This window comes from Acyrthosiphon pisum, chromosome A2 (genome assembly GCF_005508785.2).
Source record: "Acyrthosiphon pisum isolate AL4f chromosome A2, pea_aphid_22Mar2018_4r6ur, whole genome shotgun sequence".
In the NCBI taxonomy this organism is placed as follows: Eukaryota; Metazoa; Arthropoda; class Insecta; order Hemiptera; family Aphididae; genus Acyrthosiphon; species Acyrthosiphon pisum.
The window spans coordinates 117,254,373-117,268,049 of NC_042495.1; the positions used below are offsets into that span (position 1 = coordinate 117,254,373).

Consider the following 13,677-nt stretch of genomic DNA (forward strand, 5'->3'; position numbering starts at 1 on the left):
GGTGGATTTGATCGCGACGGGAAAGGGGTTATATATTATATATATTTATTTACTTTTTTTTTGCAAATCGATTGTGACCAGGAAATTTCCCTACACACGCGCGCCCCCAAACACACACACACACACCCCACGTGCTCACAAAACGTGCGCTCTTACACCGCCTCTCGTACATGCACCCAACCACCGATGAGTTCGACGATATTTTTAACGCAAGATTAAACACATACACACACTCACACATACGCCCACACACACACACACACACACACACACACAGGCATGCACACACCGAACTGCGAACAGTATTTTATGAGAATACCATCAATATGACACAGCATACAAAACAGGGTATGTTATATAAAATATATTTTATACTTGCTTATACGTGTTTTGCGGGTCTATGTGTGCTAGTTTTATTTTTCGTACCTATATTATGTTTTATACTCGCGTAAATAATATTTCAGACAATGACCCAGACGACGATCGAACGGCGACCGGTGGACAAAGCGAAATTATATTCGGTTTGCGACCCTCTGGGGATTTTTGAATACGTGTCCGTGACCCAAAACCACCGGAGAAGGTGACTTGGACAATAAAAAAAAAGACAACATTTCAATGAATAAAAAATTCGAATTTATATTGCGCTCTTGTGGTCGAGCAATAGCCGGAGTGTACCCCCGTCGAACGGTCCATCGACTTTATATGATAATATATTAGGTATATTATTATTATCATTATTTGTAAATGCAATGATAATAATGTGAGTTTTTTCATTATTATAATATAAACTCATGCCTGCCTATAACATTAATAACATTAATTTGAAAAAAATATGGTTCATCACTCAGCTGAAATAATTACAATTTAAAATGTAGGTATAGGTAATGAGGAAGCTAAAGAAATATTGCATTTGATAAAGCAAACTGACATTAAAATTTTCAAGTTAGTTAATGATACACAAAATATTATGTTTGAGGATGTTGTTTTTTTCGGAGAAAACTTTTAATGATATAAAAATTGTATTTTCATCATGTTTGAGTTATTTTAACTTCATAATAGGCTATCAAACTTTGAACTTCAAATTGTAATTCATTGATGGTTTTATGATTCCATTAAACATATCGATATATTAATAGCTGCAAACACTGTTTGATAAAAGTTACCTCCTGCGAATCAATAGAATAAGTAAAAAGGAGTTATCGAGTTATTTTTATAATCCAAAAATTAATGTGTCCAAAATTCCCCCAAGCATTTGACAGCTCGACACAAAGGTTGACGTTACACAAACTATAATTATTTCCCACCCTATAGGCGACGTACAAGTAATGTGCTAAAATATTTCGATTCTTCATTAATTTGATTGCGGTTGTAAATGTGTTAAATCTATTGTACACAATTGGAGTGTACTGTTTAGATCAATTAGATAAATTAATCAATTATATTATGATTAAAAGTCCAATGTATTTAATTTTCACTCGCGAGTTGAGGATGATTTAAATAATCGTAAATACCAAATATAAATAAATAATAATAAAACCAGTTTCAGTTTTATCCGAGATAAATAAATTGTGTTAAAAATTCAATTTTAAGCATGATGGCTTTCGGTTGTACTGTTTTCGTTTTGGATATTAGAATATATTTCCCACTTCTACTACTACCCTTCCGCAGGGTCTACACGCATTTATATTATTTATACATAGGTATACTAGCTGGTATATATTATTATACCGTACGATTTAACAAGACTGAGGGATTTTGTACCTACGGTTCTTAAAGTTTTCAGACGTGCTCGGTGGGGTGCTCGACAGAGGAAATCAAATTTCGTCTCGCGTTCAACCTAACCATAGACCGTAGACAAGAAAAACGAGTTTCTTTTACATCCACTATAAAGTTCGTGTACGACCAATTGAGGAGGAATAACTGCGCGCCACGATATCAATACACAGTTCGTAATAATAAACGTATAATATAAATACATTTACGCTTAAATCCCCGTAATCGAGTAGTATTATATTATAAAAATGAATCGAATAAAAACTTTTACTGCTCATATAATAGATCTTCTTACAGCTGTATTATAGCCTATAGGTGGAGCAGTGTATTCATAGAGTGGAAGACGGAACTTAGAGAACATAATAAGGGAGAGAGTTTAAATATTGAATTGATTTATAATATTATAACCATATAATTTTAAGTATACAATTTTAAGCTAGATATATTATGGACCATAATATTATCACCACCTTCGCGTTATGATTTTATTATACACGTAAATGATTTTAATATGCATGGTTCCATATGGCAGAGTATACCATACAATATAATCATATAGATAGTTGTAATGATGACTGTACGACACACGCATATAATGTAATATAATATATACAGCTGGTAGGTGTAGTTGGGTAGATACTAGGTACTAGATGCATCGCTTGGACCGCGGTATACCTACTCGTATTAAATAATAATAATAGTAATACTATGTTATTGGTCGCTGGGAAAGCGGGGAGGCTGACGTGTAAAATTGAACAATCAATACATCACGCCGCCGCGGCTGTTGTCACAGTCACAGGCTCACGGCGAACGAATATAACAACCCTTTCTGCCGTCGCCGCCCACGGGCATTCTCGTCTATCCGTCAGCGAGCGCGATCGGTCGGAGAGGATGCCCGCGGTGTCGACGTGCGAGCGCGAGTGCGTGTGTGTTAATGCACTCAGAACGCGAACGACAAGAGAAACACATTTGGTTTGGCGCTAGCGGGACAGGTGACGCGCGCGCGGCAATGCGCGCCCGAAACACCCTTGAACCGCCGCCGCGCGATGAATAATTGTCGGCAGTCCGTTTCGAGTTCGGTGTATAGGCGTACGCGTCGTCTCCCACCCACGCCTACCCACCGATCCCTCGTAACGTTAGCGTGCATGTGTGCATGCACATGTGTGTGAATGTGGGTGATGTGGGTGTGTGTGTGTGTGTGTGTGTGTGCGCGCGCCGTTCGCCGTCTCGTCACGAACGCGCGCACGCGCCTCCGCTGATCGCTCGACGTTTTCGCGGCGAGACAGTTTTGCCCGCAGACGTGTTTGATCGCTTTCAAACCTCCCCCCCCACACACACACCACCGAAAATCGGCCGCCGAAAATCGTACTTAGGGTTTTGCACGCGCGTGTGCTGTGCTAGTGTGTATAGGCAGTAGGCACTCCTGTGCTCCAACGCCGCCGCCGCCCGCCGACACGCTATTATACGACTGTATACTTTTGATTGATTCTAATGGTTTTCGGCTTCGAATTCTATCTCGCTGATAAATCGTCCAGTGTATACCCTTTTCACACACTACCACCCCACCTCACTGCGAGCCACCCACATAACCGCCAACGATGACACGCCCCCCTGCCTTCGTATTATGTATAATATACGAATGCGCCGTATGGGTATTTCACGTCCTCATATGTATATGTTATATGGGTCTACCTATATAATATGTATTATATAGGTTATATATTCGTGAGTGTGTATATAATAGACGTTAATACGGCGCCTGTGTACGGGTTTCCGGAGACGACGACGCCCGCGACCAACGATGAATAATATAATATATAACATAACCACGGTGATTTATCAATATATTCGGAGAATATTATAATAATATATTATATGCGTTGGTCGATCGTGAGGGGAAAAAAATATTATTATTATTATTATTATGCGCCGTTTTTCCGAAGTCTTCGTCGTCGTCGTCATATACTAAGGGTATACAAAAAAAAAAATACTTTGAGCCGTAAATGTATAAAAAAAATAAAATATGGTATGTGCGTGTTTTACCAAACATTTATCCCGCTGCATTATGCATAATATTAATATACAGGTACATAAAACAAAGTTTCAAGATATTTTTGTTCAAGCAATAGTTACTGATTTAAATAATATGCAGACTAAAATCATTTTTATAATCTTTTAAAATATATTGTTTTACTTGGTTCATTGGATTTATAAATTAAGACGATTCATGTTAAATAAGAATTTGAGACAAGTATTGTTTTCAACATTTTGAATATGTGCATTAAAATTCATAGACAATTTGTATTAACTTATTAATATAATAGTTAATGATCAAATCTTTGCACGAATATATTATATAATTAAAAAATAATCGGGTGAGGTTAAAATTTAAATGGCACATAATATGCCTTTAAAATGTAGATACATGATGTAATGTGCTAAGTTATTTTATGATATTTTTAAATCATTTTTGATTTTTAAGTCTTATATTGAAATATTTGAATTAAAACCATGTTTTTATTTAGTATCTAAGAGATACAGCAATGTACGAACCTATTTGTTTATTTTATATTTAAAAATATATATTTTTTTAAATAGATGCGTAAAATATTATTTTCCTCGAAAAAACAACCTTCTTAAAAGCTTTCTATTATTCCTTTTATTCGACTTAAACATGGGGTGGTGTACGATTTCTACGCAAGCATGATGAGAAAAGCGTGCAAACAAAATACGAAATAAGTCAATAATGACAACAATATAATATACATGTTCTTATGTTATAACGTTTGAATACAAATAGTAGGTACTGGGTTTTTCATTATTTGTTTTAAAGTACTATAAAATTTCCAGGCATCTCTTCAACTATGTCTTATCATAGGATATAAATAGCTCTTTATTAATTGTATATAATACTACATGGAAGTCAAAAGTGTAAAAAATTGTACAGGATATATCACAAATTAGGTTATGGGTATCATTGAAGGACAATTCGTATGAATAAACCCATTATTTATTTTAATTTTCTATGTATAAGAATCAAAAAACTACTATGTTAAAATAAAATAAAATTAGTGGGTGTAGTACAATTTTTAAAGTCATCGCAAGTTGTAAAATTCAAATTTATAACTAAAAATATACAGAAAATCGAAAATGGATTATAGATCGAATATTTATTTTACCACGTATTTTCAATATTATTTAAATTTCTGATAAAAATGTTATTGTAAAGTCAACAATACATACATATAAAAAAGGAAGGAAGGAACGTTCAATGTTTTTGATATATCACTTATGTGACTCATTGCAATTAATCTAGATACAGACCAGATTGTATAAAATTACATAAAATCAATATGAAAAATATTGAGAATCTGCAGACAGTTCAATTTTAAAATATTTCCTGGAGGTAATACCAATTCTCTGTCGGTTTATTACCACAATGTTCTTCTTATTATTATTTCTATCCCATCTCAAGTGAGGTGAACAAAATGGGAGTTCTAAGTTCAAACGCAATATATTGTGGAATAGATATTATATATAGACATTCAAGTAAAAAAAAAAAACTACGGCCTCGCCAATGGGTTACGTTTTTTCTTTTCACTCGTAAGGATTCACCGAATGCCCTTGGAAAATGCATTATTCAGATAGTCATTATACCGTCATTGGATAGGATAGGGATACGGTGATACAAAAAGTGGTTCAGCGTTTCACATTCCACCCTTACTTTAGCGCTTGTTTAGAAGAGCCTTCAATACATTTTACTTTATATTTATATATATATACTATGTGTGTGAAATGTGTATATTATTATATGTATACACTATGCACCACACGCTAGCTGTCCAATCCAAGCAGAATGTCTCATTTTCACTTATACTCTCTTCCCCCATGTCTGATCGCAGGCTACACAATAATAATCAAAAGTGCAATGTTCATTACATATCATGCATACATGTATACATACATACAGTATTTGTAGACATAGCGAAAAAAAAATGTCGAAACATGAAACAATAGATGATTCTATTACGTTTGAATTTCTTTAATATTACATATGAAAGAATTTGGTTTTAGATTTGTATGTGAAAACACTAAAAATATAATATTATATTATATATTATTATCAACCTGGTATTACAGTTGTTAAAGATCATGGTACAATTATGGTAACCCGGCGTCCTGAATAGGCAATTTCACTACACTACTGTCAGACTGTCATGGATCACTTTTTCCGAAAACTCACGAATATTATTATATGATATTTCAAAAATATTTGAATTATATTACAGATACTTATATTAAGATATATTATGACAACATTACATCCACTATGTCAACATATATTTTTTACATCCAAAATTAGGTTCACGGAAGGTATATGCAAAAGAATAACGCTAAAAATTATTCGGTTAAATTATAAAAATATGGTAATATGTCTCTGTTATATATAAAACATTGTTTTCTAATTATTATTCACTCTTTTATAATTGCAATGGAAACCGAAAAACAATATTATAATAATAGTAATAATTTATAAAATAATAAGTTTTTTTTTAAGTGCTTTTAGTAGGTAGGTGTACAGTTATCACGGATTTTAAATAAATCGAAAGGATATGGTAAATTCTTAAGACGATTTAAAGATTTCTAAAGCAAAATTAATGTCATTGATCGGTCACTAGGGGCAACACGAAAGTTTGTCATTTCACCAAATGAATAATTCATCGTTTGTTTGATAAAATATTTAAATTTTGAGAACGAAGTAATCGACTTTTGCATTGTTCTCCGATACGATTGGTTATACACATTTATAATATATTTATTGTATAATTTATAATTATATAAATGACGTATGTATAAAATGTAAAACAATAGAAACTTGCATATGATTATAGTGGAAAACATCAGGAACGAGTTCGGAGAAGTAGTGCGTTCAATTTATTATATAATATTATAGAGGTTTGGAAATATATTATAGTTTCATAAAAATACACGAGGGTCGAATTGCGGGCAAACAGACGGGCGGCGATGCGGGTGCACAATACTATAGATGTACTCTTACAACTATATCGAAACAAAACAGATTGATAGTAATAATAGGTATGTATTTTAGCATATTATATAGAAAACGGAACGACGTGCACGGGATATCGACTATACCTGCATTCAGCTACGCCAGAAAAAAAACGTACACCAGGCACGTTTGTATTATAAATTATAATATATTATTTTCAAAACAAGAGTATATAGCAGCGGTATAACGACGTCAAATTGACCGGTTTATTCGATTGGTATATCCATTGACCACCCCCCCCCCCAGAATTCATACGACAACAGTACTCGACAAATTTACCTTATCTGCCTAATACCCATATATACTCTACCCAATATATTACGTCATAATGGTTTTTTTTTTTTACAATTCAATTGACTTGTCGCAATTGTCCACAAAAGCCCGCGAGAATTCCGAGTGCCCCGCGAGACGGCTAAATATATATTCGTTTTATACATAAATAATAAATATATATATTATAGGTATAGGAGTGTGTGCGTGCAATATATACACAATATATATATATGTGTGTGTGTGTATGTATCTGGCGTATTATATAGTGTAGAAGAGCTTTCCGGTGCACTGCGGGGTTTTTCATCAAAATGCGTATGCGTGCGCCGGCGTTATATGCGCGTATATATACGTGTACGCCACCACTGCGCCACTATTGCCAGACTTCCTCTTTCAAATGCTAATGCTTTAAAACGACCGGCCCGAGCAACTCTCTCGCCACTCCGCCACAGTCCTTCTCGCCCGCGCGTCCACGTCGCGCGTCGTACTTCAAAACCCAAATAGGCGTTTTCTACCGACCCATTTTGGTCACTTGATATTCGCATTCATTATATATACAATATATGTATACATATATTATCCACCGTCACTGTTACAATAATGCGCATACGCCGGGACTAATAATTTACGACAAGCCCTTGCGATTACGAGAAGTAGGAGAGGAAAAAAAACCAAAATATATTTTCGTACCGCCCACGATCAGGGTTTCAGAATAATCTTTATAATGCACACCTCGCCAGAAACAAATTTCCCAAATAGAAACCGGCTGAGCGTTACTTAATTAATTAGATACCAACGTGACACATATACATGCCAGTAAAGATTCTATATATTTTGTTTTTATCAAATGAGTTAGAAAAATGTGTAAACGTTTTTAAATTAAAAATATATATTTTTCCTAGATGTTTTTAAGTTCACAATTCCACAAAACAACACATTCCGTAGTAAATATAATTACAACATACCATTTGGCTCAAAGCAACGATTTGAAGCTCTATTTGATTATAAGAAATCGACGTGACGCATTACAACATAGTTTAACTCTAAACATGCAACTTATTTAACGTATATTTAAAAAAGAAGTTGTAATTGCCAAAGTTTGTTAAATAACTTTTAAAGACGACCGATGAAGGAAGTTTAGTGCCACAAACGATATACATACATACATAATGTACAAACGCATACATAATTACAATATAAATTTTGGATCAACGATTTATAAACGCGACAGTGCGTTTGGGTTGTAGAGAATCAAGGGAGTCTTTTAGCAGTCATTCATGTTTAAAATATAATATAGTGAGAATATAATGTATATTCTGATTTCTAAAATCAAACACGTGCGCACGTGCGTTAGTGAAAGTATATGCCTAATATAACTTTGTGATATTGAAAGATTTAAGACTTTTATATTTTGTTTTATGTATACATAGTAGGACGAAACACCCGCTACACTGAAGCGTATCCGACGGCGAGCTGTATCTATAGTGTACGCGTGAGAAACATGGAGGGAAAACTCGGATATTGGAAATTACTCGTAAATGGGAGTAAATTACGGTGGACGATGTCTCGGTCTCTTCGGCCACGTTTCAAGTGGGTAGTGCGCAGAACTTGACAGTGTATTATATATATACTAGCTGATCCCGTGCACCTCGTCGCCCATTAAAAATACCTACTCCATATGTATTAATCTCTAAACGTTAATTAACATAATCAAAAAGGGATTATTATTCCGAAAGGGATCCATTATTCCGATGGCCACGCTTGGGTGTGTGCTGCAATAAATATCGGCATCATAGTGTAGTGCACAAAGGTTCAATTCGGTGGTTCGTCTGGATCGAGCACCCATTACTCGCATGGTCCCCAATCTTGCTTCTCGGTGCATCTGTCTCAGATGAGCGGACCCGTGACTGACATTCACGGTTTGTCCTCACTCTTGCTTCTCTTTGCTCGTCTGGCTCGGATAAGCGGGCCCGGGACCGCCGTTCTCGGTCGGTACTCAACCTGGCTTCTCTTTGCTCGTCTGGCTCGGATAAGCGGGCTAGGGACTGACGTTCTCGGTTGGTCCTCAACCTGGCTTCTCTTTGCTCGTCTGTTTCCGCGGCTCGTGTTTCCCGCTTCTTGCGTGCTAGAACTGCGGGACTATTTATCGATCGTTTGTTGTTGGGCATAATAAATTAACTAATAATAGTAGAAATTCTTATAATAGTTGCAATTGAATTCGGTTATAAATATGAATCGTTGGGCACTATAATAAATAACAAACATTTTAAACCATTGGCAACCAATAATTATTATTATTATAGCTTTGAAACCCACGGTAACTATTTAAAAACAAAAAGGTCCATAAGTTTCAAAATATTATATAATTGATTGCCATGGGTAGATGGACACACCCGTACTATATCTGATCCTGTGCAATTCGTTGCCCATTAAAGACCTATAATTATAAACAACACTCATGGTAACCTTGGTAACCATAGTAACCATGGATCATGGTAACCTTAATAGCCATGAAATCTTGGTAACCTTAGTAACCATGGTAACCATAGTAACCATGGATCATGGTAACCTTAATAGCCATGAAATCTTGGTAACCTTAGTAACCATGGCAACCTTGGTAACCATGGTAACATGGACACACAGACACACTGACATACATTCATTTTTATATATATAGATATATATATATATAAGGGATCAGGGAAAATTATGGCAGGAGGGTGAGCACGAGAGGAAATAATAATAATAACCGATTCGCCGGTTGGATGGACGTAATATCGCACGCAAAGGGGTCCCAACGGCGACGGCTGCCGTTGGACTCGGATGCCGGCGGCGGCGGTATAAAGGTGGTGGCAGCGGCCCGAGAGTTGATTGCCGCCGAACCGGAAATGAACCGGTGCAGCACTTCCATATATATATATATATATATATAATAATAATAATAATAATAATATTATATAATGCGCCGTATTTTATATAATATATTAGACTGCCGTTGGTTTTCTCCGCTCTTCTAGGCATCGGGAATTAATGAACCGAATCCACTCGGCAAAATGCTGACGTACGGTTTGGTGGAGATAGAATACCTATTTCGCCACTGTTGCATTGGCAAAATCAAATATTAACGGTCTCCGTCGTAAATAAAAGGCGAACGACGGCCGTAGACCATGAACGACGTTGACGCTGCAGGACTTGGGGACTTTGTGACAAAACCGTTCGGGAGTATTAGTCGACCGGAACCAAAAGCCCTTCCACTCCAACCACCTTTTCTGCCATATATTCACGCCCGCGGGACTACGCTACGTCTGTGGAATTCGCCGGATTTCATTACGGGATGATCCTAGTATTGTCACCGAAAATTAGTCTGATTGCCCGTCCGAGAGCCAAATTGGCTTAATTGGCCCGCCGACCATAATAACGCACGCCGACTGTACCACGACAATAATCCGACCTCGCTAGTCGCTGTAACTGACACCGTCCAAGACGCACCAACAGCCAGCATTATGATGACATACCGTCGTTAACTCCACGAACAATGTCGACGAAGGGGGAGGAAATCCAGCTAGGTCCGAGGACCACATCGCAGTTGGTGATCGTCGGTGCGGTTAACTGACATTACAATATTATTATACAATATCCTGCACTGGGAAAAACGTTAGATGACAAGTTTGTTTGGTAGAGGGGAAAACCCATCGATTCAGAATAACGTTTTAATCGACTGGGTTCATGCTTCTGATATTATAACCGTTGCGAGCTGGTCTTAAAATTAGTTCTTTAGGTTTTTATTATAATTAAATTTTTTATTTTTTGTACATTGTGATCTTCTGTAATTTATATTATGTCTCAATAATTATTATAAGTATAGTGATAATGGAAAATACGAAGAAATTACATAAAAAAAAAAACACAAGGAGAATGATTTTAGTAAAACGATTAATTATTAAAAAAAACAGTTAGGGGTGAAAATATAACGAGGATAAATAAATTGCAAGGTCTATTCAAAATGTATATATAAGCCATGCTGTAAGTTGAGAGACAAATGAGGTACCGCATCCTAGGATTACACGGGTTTATGAAATTAAATACGTGAGAAAATATAGATAGATTTTTGTTTTCTTTTGATTTAATTGAATTTAAGGTTTTCACGATTTCACTTAAGCCACTACTGAGTTTTGATCATGTCCGACCATTGCTCAATACACAATGGTATGAATGATTTGTTTACAATAATTTTAAGGTAAGAAACGTTACAAACAAATGGGAGCGTAATTTGTTGAGATCCGACTAAAAACTGGAAAGTATATAACATATATAAAATAACTTATATATTATAATCCACAGTAGTTACATACGTTACATTATCATTAAATATTAATCTAATTTAGTTTTAATTTGTTATTAATTTGATCTGAGAATTGGTCAGACCTTAGATGAATTTTTTTGAAACGTATTTCTTCTAAATAATCTGCAATGTATATTCAATTGTAAAAATGTATTATTTTTTTTTTTTTTACAATTAATCCCGGAAACAAAGTAGACTTTTAATTATTGCATTGGTATATTTCAATTTATTATACGTAAATACTATCACTTGAAAATTAGGCATAAAATTAAATAAAACCTCGAGTGTTAGTACCTTCAAAACATATAGGTTCGTGCGCACAACACGCGATCGACTGTTTTACTCTATAATCTATGTGTATACAGCTGCTTATGTAAACCGGCAAACAGAGTGACCATTGCGAATTAGTTATATCTAGTACCATGAGTATTGCTGCAACTAGTAGTAACAAGCAACGATGACCCTCGAATGCATTATAGACGAATTAGGCCAAAATTGGTTTATTCGCTTGAGTATACGCACATATAAATATATAATATACATGATATGTATAGTATACATTGTATACTATATTACATACTACAATAAATGATATACACGTATATCATATATATATAGAACAGACGTTAATTTCGATCATTCGCCGAGGCTGCTGTAGCCACTAGCCATTTTGCGAGGGAAGAACACGGCCGAGGCCGTTCCACAAGATTATTTCGCGCGCAGACCTCTTAAACGAGTTAAACGCTTACGTTTTCGGTGGTAAAAACAAATTAAAACCAACTGTTTTCTTAGTGCTGTCATAATCCACACTTGCAGAGCAAAGGAGTATGTTTTCAATTACCGATAAAACCATGCCCGCGACGGGAACTGACTGAAACGACTGGAACTGCAGCGCACAGAGAGCCCGCGAGCTATTTCATGGCCAGGTCGGAGCTTTTATTGGAAAATTACGTTTTGAACCTTTCTTTTAAATAAAATGTGTACAACGAACAGACTCTGGTCGGTAATTTGTTTAATTCTTGAGATGGGTGTGGGGGTAAGGGTGAAATACTAAACGGCGACGTGGTTATAAATTAAGATTTAATAGCAGTACCTACGCATCTTGATTCGTGGTGCTATAATATTATGTGCAAGTATAAGAGACTATTATTATATAACCATGCAGTAAATACTTATATTTGTATATTTGTTTGGATTGTATACAATCTTTACAGTTTACCACATTAGCACAATAAGTGCGGTAAAGGTAAACTATTATTATTATTAATATTATTATGTGATATCAACATATTAACTAATAAATATTAATTACGATTATTTATGATTTTTTTTATGTTTTTTCCAATAATGTGTACCCAGGTGGGTTATGTTGTGTATGTGTAGGCATGCGTGTGTGTGTGGAGGGAAGTCATAAACGTCGTTTCAAATCACGGTTATAATTTGTATCGTAAAAATATAATAATTATATGAAATAACGATATCATAATAACTGGTAGATTATAATTATTATTAATATTCGGGTCAACATAAAAACCCGCGTCAAATCGATAAAACATTAGTATGCCTAAGTATGATTATGGCATTTATGCGGACTGCCTTAAATTACATGATTAACGGACGAAAACCCTCATGTGTAATGACTATACGCTTCGGATAGAACCTAAAGTTTATAATTATTTTTACCCAATTACAAACTTTCAATATCACGCTAGTTACCCTCGTTATAAAACTCATTAGTCAGTACTCGGGTGGGTTAACTTCATTTGTATAGAACATTGCATTAAAGTGAACAATAAAAACATTTGTGTTTAATACATAATAATATGATATATATATTTTTCATTTAAATACCTACCCAACTATGTTAGTGTCTTATATAAAATGTTTATTAATATTTTTGCGAAATGTAGAAAAAAATAAAATATTTTTCGGAACTTGATGTAATATTATATTAATGGACCATCGGCGATTTGTTTTTGTTTTTTATACATTGAATTTTAACATGAAACCCTATTGTTTATGTTTATTTATTGAGATTTTTCTCGTATGAATTGCAATCTTTTTAAATATAGAGGTATAAAATATAGAGATATATAAACAATATATTATATAATAATTGAAGGAGTCGCGTAGGACAGAAACTGTCGAACGAGCGAGAAATGCATTGCACCTCACAACTAAAAATATGACGCATGAACGCATGAACGCTGAGGTCTGAACT

At 35.0% G+C, this 13,677-nt stretch overlaps 1 protein-coding gene across 8 annotated transcripts in view; it reads right to left on the reverse strand.

The window, feature by feature from the left end:
* Positions 1 to 13,677, reverse strand: part of LOC100572393 (RNA-binding protein Musashi homolog Rbp6) — a 399,006-nt gene that overhangs the window by 170,538 nt on the left and 214,791 nt on the right. The gene's annotated exons all lie outside the window — the stretch shown is intronic.